Below are 16,411 nucleotides of genomic sequence, written 5' to 3' on the forward strand. Positions count from 1 at the left end.
AAAGCCATACACATCCAACAGACCTCTTTCAAAGCTCCTGTCCAGTAATGAATTTCCAGACCTTGGAAAGCTCCTTCTGATACACTTCAAACAGGTACTAACAAAAAAAGACAGACTACTCCTTCATCTTGCCCTACCTCCACCGTCTGCGTCTCTATCACCTCATGAAACCCAGACAAAGTGCATTTATGGATCAAGACCACCAAAACCAACGGTGTGTGCCTAAATGCATTCTTCATATCAATTTTAAGAACATGAAAACCTGAATGTTCCTCTGCAGGTCTGCGTCAACCTTTATGACTGCATATCTGCATATTCTACTTCTTGAATGCATCTTAATCCAGCTTCCTCTCTCCCCGTCTCCAGTTTAGGGATGGATTTATTTTTACTTATTTGTTGTTTGACACTGGCTACTTGTACAAAGGAGCGAGTCACAGAAAGAACAGGATCCACATATGAAGACATGCCAATCACAGGCTTAGAGAAGGCAGAGAAGAGAGAGGACAAGAGAGGTGCTACAGCAGCCTCTCCAGCCGGCATTTGAAAAGAGAATACATTTCTGTCACACTCACTTCCCGTCTGCCGGATCAGCCAGTTTGAGTCTGGGAGAGGAGACACACATAGACACATAAACTCGGATACACACACTAGGCATCTCATGAAGGTGGCAGGCATACAACAGAATATGTACTCTCATACTGTGAATGTGATTATGTCCATATTGGATGATTTTCGCACCTCATGATTTATATCTAATGGCAACATTCAGTTTCAATGCAGAATTACATGTAGTATGTCTTGCTTATATGCAGGAGACTGAAATTTGCATCCTACAATTAATGTTCACCTTTTTATTAACCTTAAAGGCAGTGACTTTCCACTTAGCCAAGTGTTTTCATTGCCAATTTTAACCAGTTTGTTTTCCATAACCACATCTTTTCCTAACCTTAAAGAAATAGTGAAGGTCTTTTGGAAAACATGTTTATTTGCCTTTTTGTCAAGAGTTAGACAAGAAGATTGATACCACTCTCACATATGTACCATAAATATAAAGCGACAGTCACCAGCTGGTTAGCTTAGCTTAGCACAAAGACTAGAAATGGGGAAGCAGGTAGCAGAAAAAACCCATCTACTTGGACCTCTAAAGTTCACAAATTAACATATATATCTTGTTAGTTTAATCCATGCAAAAACCAGAGTAGAAAACAACACGTTGTGCATCATGTGATGCACTTGTTCTTTTCCATGCACAGTAACTTCCGGTAACCAAAGAAGGGTAGTGTTTTCCCCTGTTTCTAGTCTTTGTGCTAAGCTAAGCTAACCCTCTGCTGGCTCTAGCTTCATATTTAAGGAACAGACAGCGGTGTCTGTACCATAAAGTTGTGTCAAACTTCTTGTCTAAATCTTTTTCCCAAAATGGGAAAAAACATTTTTGAATGTAATTTCGATTTTTCATCGTCAAATGTTGACAATCCTGTGTGGTGACAGAAGAGGAAGATGTCTGTGGTTTTCATTGGTTTTGGGTCATTTCTTACCCTTCACTTGCCTGAGATGGAGAGTTGAATATTGGTAACAAGGATGTGCCTGTCTGATTCTGTGTATATGAGGGCATTGTGATGTAGACTAGTGAAAATATAAAACCCTGACTTCCTGCTGTCTGCTCCATTATGGCAGCCGCGGAAACTTAATCTGCCTGAGCACTACAGCTGCCTGCCAGCCTACCTCACTCCTGTCTCCCTTTACTCCCCGTCGCTTCTTTCCTGCCGTCCTCCAACTGTTTCCTCTCTCTCTCTCAGCATCTTCCTTCTCTTACACTCCCTCATTTCTCACCAGTGTTTCTGTCATGTCATTAGTCTTTGCACACATGCACACAAACTGTGTGTTCCTTCTCTCAGTGGACACCGTATGTAACCTGCTTAGGTTTCCTGTCGGGGTGTCTTGCAGTCCCTGTTGGGAGAAAATGACAGGACGGCGAGGAATGATGAGACAGACAGATTGAGGGAGAGAAGAGGAAACAGGGGACAGGAGTAAAGGACAGGACAGAGAGGGTGAGACATTAGTGGTATGGGGTGCAGTGGGTGGCAGCCATATTTATTTTCTGTTGTAGGTGTGGTGGCCCCTATGTGATTATCTAAGGTCCCCTCTTTTTTTTTTTTTTTTTTTACCTTGACCTTGCGTGTGGAGGGTATTTTCCAGTCAGCAGAACGCTTTATCTCTGAGAGCAACAATCAATGAGGATAATTAATGATGCCTGCCGCAATGATAGCCTCAGCAGTCATTACCAGGCATTAATCCATGCAGTCAGAGGAGGGTCAAGGCTGGCCGCATCGCTCACCTAGGGGCGGGGCGCAAATTAAAATAATCTACACACCGGCCGCTCTGTCAGGCCTTTTCTGATGCATTCACCTCCGTTGGGCCATAATTAAAGATGGCCCATTGCTAGGTGGTGGGGCGCCTGGGTGACAATCCACTACGATGTCTCTTTAATATACAACACTTAGCCCGGAGGATGACACTAACAGCAATCTGCAGGAACTCATCTCACCTGCAAGTGTGGAAGGGTGGGTGGTTTTTTTTTTTTTTTTTTTTCTCTAGATGTGCTGGGACATAAATCAAACGCACAACATGCAATTTTCTAATAACGCGGCACCATCAGAAATGTGATTTAGCAGTAAATATAATTTGGTCTGGGTGTGAGACATATCAAGTGGATGTATTATCTTTGCAGTAATGCTGCGCTTAGGGAATGAAATATCACAAAGACGTGTTTTAACAGGTGATCTTTGGATAACTCTGAATACTGGAGACTGGTATAATGTCTTAATATAAGATATAACATTTGGTACTGTGATAAATGATGCTGAACAGATGATGTCTCTGCAAGAGATTCAACAGTTTATCCTGAAAATATACTGCATGTTAAACTATAAGTCAAATACAGCATTCTCACAACTGCACAAAAAAATAGATGTAGCCAATAGTGATCCAAACACATCACTCTCATCTGATCTGTTTTCTAGTAGAGAAACACAGCCCAGTAGAAATGGTATTATCCTTTCTCTTCTTCTTTATCTGCTTCTGATTGGCTGTAGCACCACATAAGGGGGAGGGAACGGCAGAGCCTCCAAGTCCCCACCTTGTTGTCAAGGACATTTACATTCACAGTTTAAAGTTTGGAGGAGAAATTCAGCTTGATTCCATAATTCATGGGTGACATTTTCATTGTACTTAAACTTTAGGGTAAAAATTGGAAATGTGAGATTTAATTTCCTGTAATGTTTAAATTACTTTTTGCTTGGCCGGCGTCCAAACGCGAGGAAGCGCCGAGGGGCAGAGAAGAGATGTTTAAGCAGAGGTTGCTCTCACTGCCAGCGGAGAAGTAGAGAGAATCTATAATAATGAAAAATGCATTTATCCTCAGCTGACATTCCTCCTTTTCTTTCCTCTGAAAAACATTGCAGTGAAAATGCATGCGTGTTAAGAGAGACAGAATAAGGTATGTGTCACATTCAACATGCACAAGCAGAGTGGAGAATAACGACATCAAAAACACAAAGTCTCTAGAGTGTCGAGTTGGAACTTATCCTGAATGATGAGGAAAGTCAAACTTGCGAGCATTAAGAAGGGCGCTTGATGATGATTGACAAGCTTTGGTTATATCTCACTCACAAGCATGATTACGCCGTCTCCATCTATCCTCCAGTCGCTCTCTCACCTTCTGCTCTGTTTGGTTAAAATGAGGAGGCGTGCAGGCGCTGCACAAGACGCCCGTGTGATTTCTATCGAGTCCTTCTCAACAAGTTAACTTCTCATATTCTTGCTTTAAATTTTCATCCTATTAAACCTATTACTGGTCAGGAAGCAGAAGGGCCTGAAAGGGTAAGGTATGAACTCCCATAGCAGTAAGCCAGAAATACTCTCACACGCAGGCTCTGGTAGTAGGAGAATGTCAGACACATAGTGCATATGCAAGGAAAACCTAGAAATATCCCCTTTCAGTAAATGTTGTGCTTGCAGTATACTGCATCTCCCCTGTAAGTATTTCTCCTGATTAATTTCAGTGACTGGAGATAAATGTTTTATGCCTATGTGGAGTAAACACTGCCAGCAGACTTCAGGAGTATGGCAGTCATGTTGACCATTTCCCAGCAGGCACCCTTGTCACTGTGACATTTATTTTTTTAGCTAACTTTCACATCACATCACTGGTGATTTAGACCAACAAATTAAACACAAGAAGAGGCATAAATCTCTTCCTTTCGGGCCAATATACACCTCCTCCAACAGTCTTTATAGTCTCATTTTTCCAAATATTGTAACTGTATACACAACTGTAGTCACAAATGAACTGACCTGAGTATTTAGATATTGCAGTAGGTCCCGTAAATACACTTTGTTCATCATTTATAATTGATCAGTAAATTCAGCAGATTTTGATTTTTTTTTTACAGCAAAAAAAACAAAAAACAAAAAACTACTACTTACAGCATTTTTCCATTCTCTTTCCCTCTTTCCATCCAATGAGGTAATGGGGAATTACAGAGATTAGTGATATGCATATAAAAGACTGTCAATCATTTGAAATTAATTCTGTAAAGCGCCTGATGATGTGATTCTTGGATTGCTGATCTTCAGACGTGAGCCGTCATTAGGCAGCAGAATATTGTTTATTGAAAGCGTCTTCTTCTGCTGACTGCATTTGAGGACAAAATGCTAAGTTTAGGTTTTCTGCTTTTCCATTTCTTTTCTGATCTTATTGGAAAATGATTGTGAGGAAGTCAGAATATAGGTGGTGCACCATTCGTTCAGTAAGAAAAACGCCTTACTGTCCTGAATGTCTCTGTCTGTACATACTGCAAATTAATCTTAGGACATTCATGTTAAATGGCACAAACAATGCAAGCTCAAAGGTCTGGAATATTGATTTCAATGGGTTTTATTTAGCAAAGTATATGCTGAGAGAGTTATGATTGATCATTTGCATGGGCTTGTGTGCTTGTCTGTGGGTTTGTGCATTGTCCTGCATATTTCTGGGCGTCTTCCTGTTTGCCCTCCTGTGTGCACCCTGGTCTTGTCATCAGGTTAGCCAGTAGGATTCCTGATATCACTGAAACCTGCCAGCCGCTTAATTAGAGCAGGCATCCAGCTGCCCTGGCTTCATTTGACTATCAGCCACCAAGCCACTTACTCCATAATTTCCTGCCTGAATTGGAGGGCTTTACTATCTCTCACCCAGGCAGATCGGAAGTTTCCCTTTATCTCCTACATAAAGCCAGTGAGCTGCGCCCAAACTAAGCAGGCCCAGCACAAGAATACATATATGATTACAAGCAGAGGGTGTGCAGTGGAGACATAGGTGAGGTTCAAACCCACAGCAAACAAAAGATAGGATAGATTTGCTGTCTGGGTGTGTGTCGTTTCAAGTCTCAAGTTTGTTTTAATTCAAGCCGTAACTTTGTGTGTTTGTGCATGCATGTGTGTATATTTTATATTACGAATGCTTGTGTGCCCTTGTCTGAGAGTGTGTACTCACTGTCGTCCACCGTGTCACACCACCTTTTAACTTTTTATGGTTTTCTCTTCATTAATTGAAAACATGACGGGGTGCTCTCGGGGCCTGATGGATGGAGCAGGAGAATTGAGAAAGCCATTAGCTTTACTGGAATCACAGCCTGTCAAGCAGTCAATACACACTGCTTTATGTGTCTGCAAGCAAAGATGGAACAATTATCCCTTTTATTAGGCAGACACCGCACGCACAGGCACACGCACGTGTGCGCACACACAGTAAATTGCAGACAAGAGGAGGGCAGCAATAACGATCAGCTAAAATCAGTCATTCATTACTGTCAAGTACACCTGACTCTCAGCTTATTAAAAAACAGGCATAATAGGAGGAAGGAGATAAAAAAAAACTTAATTAGTAAACAATTGTGATTAGTAACCTTTGAAATAAATAGACATTTTCTGACTTTGACTTTTAGAACAGTGTTATCATACATCAAATTAAACTACAAGTAACACACAGTTTGCATTTAATTTGCATGTGCTTCTGTTTCAACAAAGACAGAGTAACTGTTCAGATGTCTTTATCTACACAAACCACTCCGCATCTATTTCTCTTTACTGCAAGATTTCCAATAAGAATCTTGCTCAGTCTGGATCTGTATCAAAAAGCTGTTGCCTGTGTTTATTGGGTGTTAATGAGTGTTAATGCATGATAAACACATGCAAACACATTATGATTGGGGAGCTATGAATAACACGAACAGATATCCGGAGTGTCCCTGGCCTCCCAGTCCAGGGTCATGCCCCCTCACTGAGCAGCGCTGAGCAGCAGGAGGTCACGAGTTCACGACCCAGGGGCTGGTTTAGTAATAGCAGGACACTGCGGGCTGTCTGTGAGGGGATGGCAGGGGTTGCGATCAATACAAAAGGTACAGGAGCAGCAGCAGAGAGAAGCAGAGAGATGATGTCTTTGGGGAGATCAGCACCATCAAAATCTACAGACAGTGCAAAACAAGTACATTCACTGTATACAAAGAAACACGCAACAACTTCAGGTTCTCATACATGATCCTAGGGATTCTAGTGTAACCATCAAGATCATCAACTTATATTACAGATAATAACTTTCTGGAGGTACAACACCTCCTGGTGGAAAAGGGATTGTGTTGGTGTGTTTTCATGGGAAGGACCGTGAGAATGGAAAATCAAGACAAGAGAAAAGGAGAGAGTAAAAAAAGGAGTGTTTTTTTTTTTTTGTTTTTTTTTTATTGTACCACCTCTCTGCCATTGCTATAGAAGCGGTAGAGCACTTTACATAAGATTTATTACCTCCAAGCAGAAATATTATCTTCTGCGGGTGCCATTCATCATCCAGGCTGTGAGACGTTGTGAATGATACCACCAAATTATGTAGATCAGCCATGTCTGAGGGGACGATTCAATTTGGTAACCTTGGTAACCCCAGGTACTCCAAACACACCAGTTCCCCAACACATACCCATTTTTGGCACATCACTTAGCGAGTTCAAATACAGAAAACACACAAACACAAACACATATTCCACAGATTGGCAGATAGTATGAAAATAAAGACGTAATTAGTTTATTCCTTTGTGGCATACAGCTCGATTTGGAACAGACAGCCACACTGTTGCACAGCGTGACATGTTCCTTCATGACAATTAACATTGGCAATGTATCATTTTAAATTGATCCCATGTACACCGTCCTGCTGCCATAAGTACTCACTAATTCACCAAATGCGTATTAATCCATGTGTGAAAATAGTCCCAACAGATGCACTTTTACTCCTGTTTGCAAAAAAAAATGTTGCCCGGCTTTTTCGGAAATTACTTCTAATTTTTTTTTATCAAACAATATATTTCTGACCTGTTAAGATTTCCATCTTCAGTATCTTCAGAACAGTTGTTCCTCTCATGAAATTTGTCGACAATAACTAAATAAAGACTAACATCAGGCTTATCCTTTGAGATAATAATGATGATCAATTCCCTTTTCATTGTGTTTCGTTTCACTGAAAATGGAAAACTTTCCGGTAGGAAAGTTCTGGAAATGAAAAAAACACATATAAATATGTATCAAAGAAATGTTTTTTTCCTACTCTATAAATCTTCCTATGAGCCCCCAAATATTTCACTACCCTCCTAGGAAATGAACGTTCTTGAGATCCTGGAAAAACACTGTTTTTAGAAACTAATATAGCATCTTTGTTATAAAAAATAGCTTTTGTATAAAGCTAATACTGTATTTAACTATTTCCAGATATCTAATAGTTCAACCCATAGTTTGTTTTTTCACCTGGCCAATCTTTCAACAGTGTAAGCTGAATGAGAACTTGCTGAAAAATTATGTAATGATGCACAAATCTGGGTATAGGTTAGACAACTGGTAAAACATTCAGGCTGCAGACTTCAGTTTTTAACCTTATGTTACAACATGCTCTGTGTACCCTCTGGTGTTGGCAGTGGTCCTCCATGGTATTAAAAAGTCCCAGATACATCTCTACATGTCCCTGATCAAAAACGTCCCACATAGTGAGACACTGGCAACCTCCACATCACAAATCCCCTCTGGATACAAAGCCTTTACGTACTGTATTTATCATATATTTAATTGTTTTGACCCAGATATTACAGGGCAGTTTTCTCTGCTGTTGTTCAAAGCTTGCACAAATGTTTTGTTTAAAAATAATACAACTTGCTCTGAGCCTAGGTAGGTGTCTCGTAATTACCAATCATCTGTGAGCGTGTTCAGAAACAGGCATCTTTTCCCCCACTCACTGCCGTTTACTCCGGCGCGGAGCTGACTCAATTATGATGCAAAAGGGTGTTTTTGAAAAGCCTGGCTCATTTCTAATTAAGCCACACACTCATACCTATTTGTAGCTCATGTCCTGACATAATGCAAATGCTATGTAAATTAACTGCACTGATCTCCCGCTAGCTCCACACTCAGAGCTCCTCGGAGACTAGCAGGGCATTTAGTCATACTTTATACTAGTTTGGTTTCTCATTGGCTGAAACACAGGCAGAGACAGATATACTGATTCTTCAGTTGGGAAACAGGCAGCACTGTAGCCTCCAAACAATTCTTTTAATTGTTTTCCATCTCAAGCCTCCTCCTCCCTTTCTTTCTGCTTGTCAATATATTGATCAGTAGTGATTTGAGCTGCTTGAGTCATCCTTTCTGCCTCTGTCTCCGGATGCCTTTACAGGCTACAGCCTGCCACACCTCCAGCCTGCAGAGCAACCAGAGGGCTGTCTGCCCCCCCCCCCCCCCACCCCCCCCCCCCCAGCCCATTAACACGCTCACTCTGCTGTCACAAAACAACCATACAACGGATGGTTAGGCATCTGACTGACCGTATCTGAGAGGTTATGGCCCTAACCGTGGCTCTGCTACTGGCAGCGACATGAGGCTCTTCACCTTCACCGGCAAGATTACAGAGTCATTTCTCGTTGTGATGCTGGCTAGTGGGCTTACCGAATAGCATGTACTTTTTTTTTACCTTTCTGGCTTGTACTGTGCAGAGGGTTTGATGAGAATAGATAAGTTGATGCTGTTAAGATGTATTTTTGAGCATATTACTTAGAGGATAGACAGTGTTATGTGTTGTAGAAACTGCAAATCCCCTGAGACAATTTCATGATTTAAGGCTATGTAATGGCACAAAATAGTTTACTGTATAAGCTTCTGTATAAATAAAGTGGACTGGGCTCAACGGTTAAGGCATTTTAGTGTCAAGCTGTTAGTTTCTGTGTGGACATTTCTGTTAAAGAGAGTCATGAGGTTCAGTTTTCATTCTTGACCTTGGAAATGGCAAATTAAAAAAACAACTCCATCACCGGGTCTATTTAATAGCTGTTCAGGAGCTTTTGATCATATCACATGATCATCATCAGCAATTGGACTTTGTCCACTTGTCACGAATTTGTAAGTGATCAAATGTCTGTTTTTTTCTCAGCATTTTAAGAATTGATTTGTTTAATTAATTAAGAATTAAGTTTTAATTTGACTAATTTTGTTTTGGTTTAACACCTACAATTTTATAATTCACTTATTATTATATGATAAATCTTCTAGAGCGTTCACTGATATCATATGATCCTCATCAGCAGATGGAGTGTGCCAGTTGTCGTTAAATGTAAATGTAGGAATTCATTAAGAATTAATCAAAATAAATTAGTTTAATAAAGAACTCTTAATTAATGTCATCAATTGATACTAAAAATTTAGAATGTTATAATTTCACTACTGCAGCTACTAATGAAGATCACATGCTGGGATCAAAACCTCCAGAACAGCTTCTGAATAGACCTTGGGCTAAGCTAAAGAGTCTGACACATGCTAATAATGATCTATATTCTACAATAGCAGTAGTCAGTTACTGAGGAATTTTATATCAGTGTAAAATAACAACAATCAACAGTGTTCATCAGCAGATATTAATCAGAAGACAGTGTAATTTATTAATGCACACTTTGTGTTCGGTGGGGTAAAGGCCAAACGGCTGCATATGTTGCAGTGTTTTTCAACCAAACATTATGAAAAGAACCTTTTTCTTCCCCAGTGAACCATTTCTTTTTCAATATGAATCAGTCGTGTCGTTATTCTGGTTGTGAGCCACCCAGCATTACTCTGTGCCAGACCTTAGACAAACATGTACAGTATTTGAGATCATTTAAAATATTTGAACAGCCAGTGCCTGAATTTCTAACTGAAACTTAACAAAATGGAAAAAAAGGAAATAGAAATACAATAATAGCAATCATTAGAGTTAATCTGTCTAGGTCCAGACTTTGCTGTCCCTTGACTCGTCTGTGCCATTTCTTTGTATCTTTGTCTCTTTTTTGTTCTCTCTTTCCATATCTCTGTGTCTATGCTCAGCCCATTAATTGTGCCCGAACAGTGCCACATGCCTCAATGAAAATAAATTGCTTTTAATTTGGGCTTTCCTTTTTGCCACGGCCGGCATCACTTAATTTCATTAGCTCTGAACCTGTAGAGCGCTTTTTCAAAAGCGTCATCTCATGGACGCACTTGAAAATGAAAAGAAGCCCCCCTCCTTTTTTTTCTCTTTCCTCCTCGCTCCCTCTCTCCTCTCTCTGCGCTCCTCAATTAACAGAATCGTTTCCTTTCAACTAAAATGAATGTTATTGAAACCAATTAGCATGGACTGGAAAATCTCTCGTTAATGAGGGGAGTGTGGGTGAGTAAACAGGAATGAAAAGATGAAATTAGAGAAGAGGCTCTTCTTGTTGGCCTGGAATAATGACATGCTTAGTCGCCTAATTGTCTGGTGAAAAGCACCGCTGCGATAGTAACAGATTGCGGTGTTCATTAGGCAGCAATGGGCCACCTGCTGCTGGGGCGGCGAGCCCGCAGTCCCCATACACGTGTTTATCCCAGGGGGCACTTTTTTTTGGACACAACGCTCACTATGAAAAGCAAATGAGCTTGCCAATATGCTGCAATGTTGTGTCCTTATTGCCAAGGCACAGAAGCATGATATGTCAAATCAAATGGAATGAATGAAACCCAATAGTGTGAGGCTGAAGGGTTTCCTCTTTTTTTTTGATAATGTTTAACGGGAAATGACCTATAAAAATACACGGGTTAGCAAAACTATGTCATTTCATTATAAATCCTAAAGATGAGTGTTCTATTCATCATTTCTGTTATCATATCTCATCACAGGGCTCTTTATTGCTGCTTTTGAGGCCCAGTTTGTACAGAGTGTGAGGGTTGAGAGAGGGATAATGGGCCTCTAATTGCAGTGTGGATCAGGTTGGGAGGGGGTGGCATTCTCCCAGCATTTATCCCCCTCCATGAAATATTTAATGGCTCGCCGGGAGAAACAAACTCTACACACATTCTCTAATTCATAACCTGGAGATAGTCTTAGGCATAAGAACACAATGCATCCATACTTGATCCCTCCTCTTTGTCTCTCTCCAGCTCTGACTCGTATTATCCCTGACTACACGGAAAGGGAGAGGGGGAAAAAAAAGACAGAGAGAGGTTTAAAAGTAGCAGCTCCTAAGTGTAATGTTAATTAATTCATAATTAATTCTCGCATTAGGATAAAATGGGGAGCACATATTCTTAAGCTCAGTGGGGTCCACTGTTGCTTTGAGGCAGAGAGGAGAGTGTGGATTTTAAAGAGCTATGACCCCTCAGTGTAACAAAATAACAAAAGTCATCAGCTGCACCTTCTTTTCAAACGTTTTCCCACTTGTTTCAAAGCAGCATGAGGCTTTTGTATGTCCACACATACTTGTGTGTGTGTCTTTTTGGTGTGTGAATATTTTCGCTGTGTATAAATGTGTACATATTTGTGTGTGAATATACTATGTATCAACATTGTCATTCATGTGGTCTGGCACTCCCTGACAGACCTCCACCAGAATGCTAATAAGTCCCATTGTTGCACGTTGCACCATCTACAGCTGTTGGCCATAATTATCTTGCAGATAACTTAAAGGGTGTCAATTAAAACGCTGCTCTTTTTCACTGCCCTCTTCTATCGCCTGTGTCCCCTTCCTGCCTCCCCCTCTGCCTCTCAGGGAGTTAAGGTGAAGGTTCAGGGTGAGGATGGAGGTGGGAGAGCACGGGGCTGGGGTTGGGGGGTGGATTGCTCCAGGATGTTTTAGTAAAGCTAAATTTGTTGTGAGTAATTTGTGTTACATGTAACAATCCAATCAGAATGTCCTCCTCTAAACAGTGTGCTGATTTATTTCATGTGTTCACTCTGCTCACTCATAATCTTTAAGATTTGCTCATGAATGTCTATTAAAAAGGGCTGAGCCTGTCCCTGTGGACCCCCCTGTTAGGGGCAAGGTTTAGGTCTTCCTCTTGAAGAGGCTAAGCGTACACTAGACGCTCGCCCCACCCCGATCACACCACATACAGCCCCCCCATCATCAGCCCCAACCCCACCCTGCTCCCCTTAGCGACAGTTCAGCCTTTGAGCTGCGGGGTGCAGCTTCACAACCTCTGCCCAGCACCACAGTGCTGCACATTATCACTGAAATATTTGTCTTTGTTTACAGCTGTCTAATAATTGGCGATGTACATAAATAACCCTGGAGAGCACAGGAGCAGTGGTTTTCATGCTCCAGATCCTCAGCGCCGCTGCATGAATGCTCAGCAAACGTACATGTTTTCTGTCTGTCTGATTCAAACACCTGAGGTACCAGGAGACTGGATTAGACTTTATAGTTCATCCTAATTTGATTAAAGATGGAGTTGATTAAGCAACATTAGTTTGAAGCTCAAGTATGAGAGAAATACAATCAGAGCTGATTTCTTGTTGTGTGTTACAGTATTATGGGGTTCAACAGCTGTGACCATGACAACCAGACATGCAGCTACAGTATGGTTATGGCCTTTGTAATAGAACCACAGATTACTTTTTAAATTATATGTTTATTTTAAGGGTCTTTGGGGAGTTGAGGGCAGGAAACGGCACCTCTCTCTCTCTCTCCCCTGAGATTCCCTCTGCCGAACTGATTTACTTTGTGCACAGCAACACGCCCATTCAAGCGTCCATCTGATCAAGTGCCAGTGGCACGTGCTGGGATCCCCTTGCTCCCTGACCATACAAACACAGATGGATCATCAGCTGTGACATGACAGGATCTGCAGGGGGATACCAAAGCCGTAACATTTTTTGTTACAATGAAGAAAAGCTAAAAACAACAAAATATGATATGTACCAAGGCACTGCATTACTTTGAGCTAAATATTAATGTTAGCATGCTAACATGCTTCCAATGACAATGTTAAAAATACTGATGTTTAGCAGGTACAGGGTTTGGCATGTTCACCATCTTTCAGTATTGTGTTTGTATGCTAATATTTGTCTACAACAATAACTACAGCTGCGGCTGATATGATGGTCCTTTATTTTGCATGTATTTGGTCACAAACCATACCAACCAGTATTGCTCAAGGTAAGAAAGTAAAATTTTGACCTGCTGACGTCACTGGAGTAAAATTCAGGGGATAATCAGAGTCATTTGGTTTCATCCTCTGGAGATTTTGAATGTCTGCAGAAAATTTCATGGCCATCCATTCATAGTTCTTGAGATAATTCAGTCTCAACCAAAGCAGCGGACCAACTGACATTAACATCCTTAGAACCACTTCACTAGCACTGCTAAAGAACATGGAGGCAAAGGGGTGGCACTTGGGAAGCAGGGACGAACATGTGACAGGTGGGACACACAGGGTCCAGGAGTGGCCCATAGGTATTGATGAATGAATGAATAAGGAGTTATCGAGGAGACCATTGATTGTAAGCCAATTCAGGATTAATGGATGCCAATAGGTTGTCTTGGTTGCTGAATAGTGGATTAGGGTCAGGGGACATGGTTAGACTGAAGTAGTCCTACACTTCTTTCACCACTTCCTGCTCCTCATTCACCGCCTCCCTAAAGTAAGGCTTTTGTCTATTTATAGGTGCTGCCTGGCTATAAACAGGCCAAGTGTTGACAATCTCTATTGTGCATCACCACTGAAAAAGCCCCTTTTTGTCTCCAGCATTTGTTTTGGCAAATGCATGTTGTTTGTAGGTTCGTTCTGCCTGCAGAATACAGCTACACAGTCAAACTGAGAGGAGCTCTTCTAATTGTCTGGTATAACAGGGGTGAACATAAATAGATGGAAGGATGGGCAGGTGGATGGATAGGCTACACTGTGTGAAGAAAACCAGCATCTGAACCCATGCAGATGGGTGTGCAAGACTAAAGTTTCAGAATATCTCCTAGTTTTAAAACTTTCTCTTCCTCTGTGATTTGATAATCTAACTCTTGCTTGCTGGTTTTATAATCTGAAATTTCCTGTTTAGTTCAGTATTTCCTTCTGCTTGAGCATACGGAGTGGAGAGGAGGAAACTGGAGATTGTTGTACTGGATTTGATTAGAAGGAAGTTTGTCTTTACACACTCTCTCTTTGACCTCACAAAACAATTCTTGTCTCCATGCAGCCCTCGACCCCAATGTCACTTTCCTCAGTTGTAATTGTTGATTCTCAGTTATTATTATATATTACATTATTACTAAACTGAAATATTTTTTGTATGCATTGCCAAGAATTTTCTGTACTGACATTCATGGTTTCCCACAAGTGAATCCTGACTGACTTTTCATGTTGCTCAGGTTGCCATGCGGTTGACGTTATATTTTGGATGGATTACCATGAAAAAACATTAATTTTCCCTTTGGGATTAATTATAAAAACTCTGGCTTATGACCAAATACCTGATTAGCATGTTAGCATGCTAAATTAACATGTTAAACATTATACCTGCTAACATCAGCATGGTATCATTACCATAGTGAGCATGACAGCACACTGACTCCAACTGAAACAATTAGCTGATCAGCAGACAAATAATTAGTAGCTATGTTGGTAACTAATGAATCCTTCCAGTCATTTTTCAAGCAAACATTTTTCAAGCTTATCATTGTCAAATGAATATGTTTGGGACTTTTGGTTGAGCAAAACAAGACATTTGACACCTTAATAATTCTTGGGTATTTTATAGACTAAATGATCAATTGATTAAGCATGAAAATAATCAGAATATTAATCCATCATGAAAATAACTATTTGTTGGAGCTCTAATGTTGACATTAGCATGAGCTCAAAGTACTCTAAGTCTTGCAAATATGCATACATGGACACAAATCAATTGTGTTCAGTGGTTCGGAAATTGCATTACTTCATTCTGTCTTCTAATTATAATGGACTTTGTCTCGTCTGGTCTTAGCTTTTATAATTCCATATGTAAACTCACAATATGAATCCAAATACATATTACTGAATTATCCTGCTTCGGGAATTGTTTTTTTTTTTCTTATTTGATAATATGCAGGACTAATGTATCATGGTCCATTGATGTTTATCTGAGAACTTTACATCCAGTAGCTGAGCCATAATCTACTCCAAATACACTTTGACTCTGCTTTAACCACAAATAGGATTTGGAAAAATAACATTGTGATTAATGCATGCTAACTACATAATAGAACTTAGAAATGTAATTAACAGTAAATTCCTGCACCTAATTGGTAAAGCTCTGTTATTCATTAGATTCCACTGAGGACAAAATATGGGATATTAGATGCATATGAGAGGCATTACTTTTTTATATTAGGAACACAGCTTAAAGAGGACCATTTATTATTCATTGTCTCTGTTGTTTTCGCTCGGGATTGCAGCAGTGAATACAGCAGTTAGTGTTAACTCTACCATAAGTCTTCAAAACAGCTACGCTTTAAAGTGGGGGTGTTGCACTTGCTGAAAAGGACAAGCTGACTGATGAAGGCACAGAGATTCTGTTTGTCAGCTGAAGAAGACAAAGTGATTGATACACTGACAAATTTGATCTTTTTCTTATTCTTTCTCTTTCCCTCCCTTTATCACGTACACAACACAGAACAGAGGTAACGACATTGGGGAGAAGTGCAGAAATAAGTTTAGTTGAAAATTTATATTCAGCAGCTTGCTAAGATCTCCTCCTCCTCCCTGACCGCCACCTTGAACAGAACAGGCACGCTGCATTCTCAGTGTTAATTAGAAATACTTTTTGTACTCAGGAACTATGGAACCAAAATAATAAACTCTGGACCGACAGTAAACCAAAAACTAAATTCTCTTTTTTAGACCTTCCTGTTTGTGTTTTATTTAATATTGCACCACAGTGATGTTGAAGTAATGTGTGTTTATAGTCATTTATTTTTCTGCTTTAGTATGTACAGTAACCATGATCAAAACATCAGCCACTATAGTTTTATTTTTTCAGTTTCACTTCGTTCCTACATTGGTACTTCTTCTTTCTCATTTTCATCCATCTCAAATGTCCTCAGATGAAGCA

This window comes from Trachinotus anak, unplaced genomic scaffold (genome assembly GCF_046630095.1).
Source record: "Trachinotus anak isolate AG129_WGS33_773 ecotype Australia unplaced genomic scaffold, CSIRO_AGI_Tana_v1 ptg000014l, whole genome shotgun sequence".
Taxonomy (NCBI): Eukaryota; Metazoa; Chordata; class Actinopteri; order Carangiformes; family Carangidae; genus Trachinotus; species Trachinotus anak.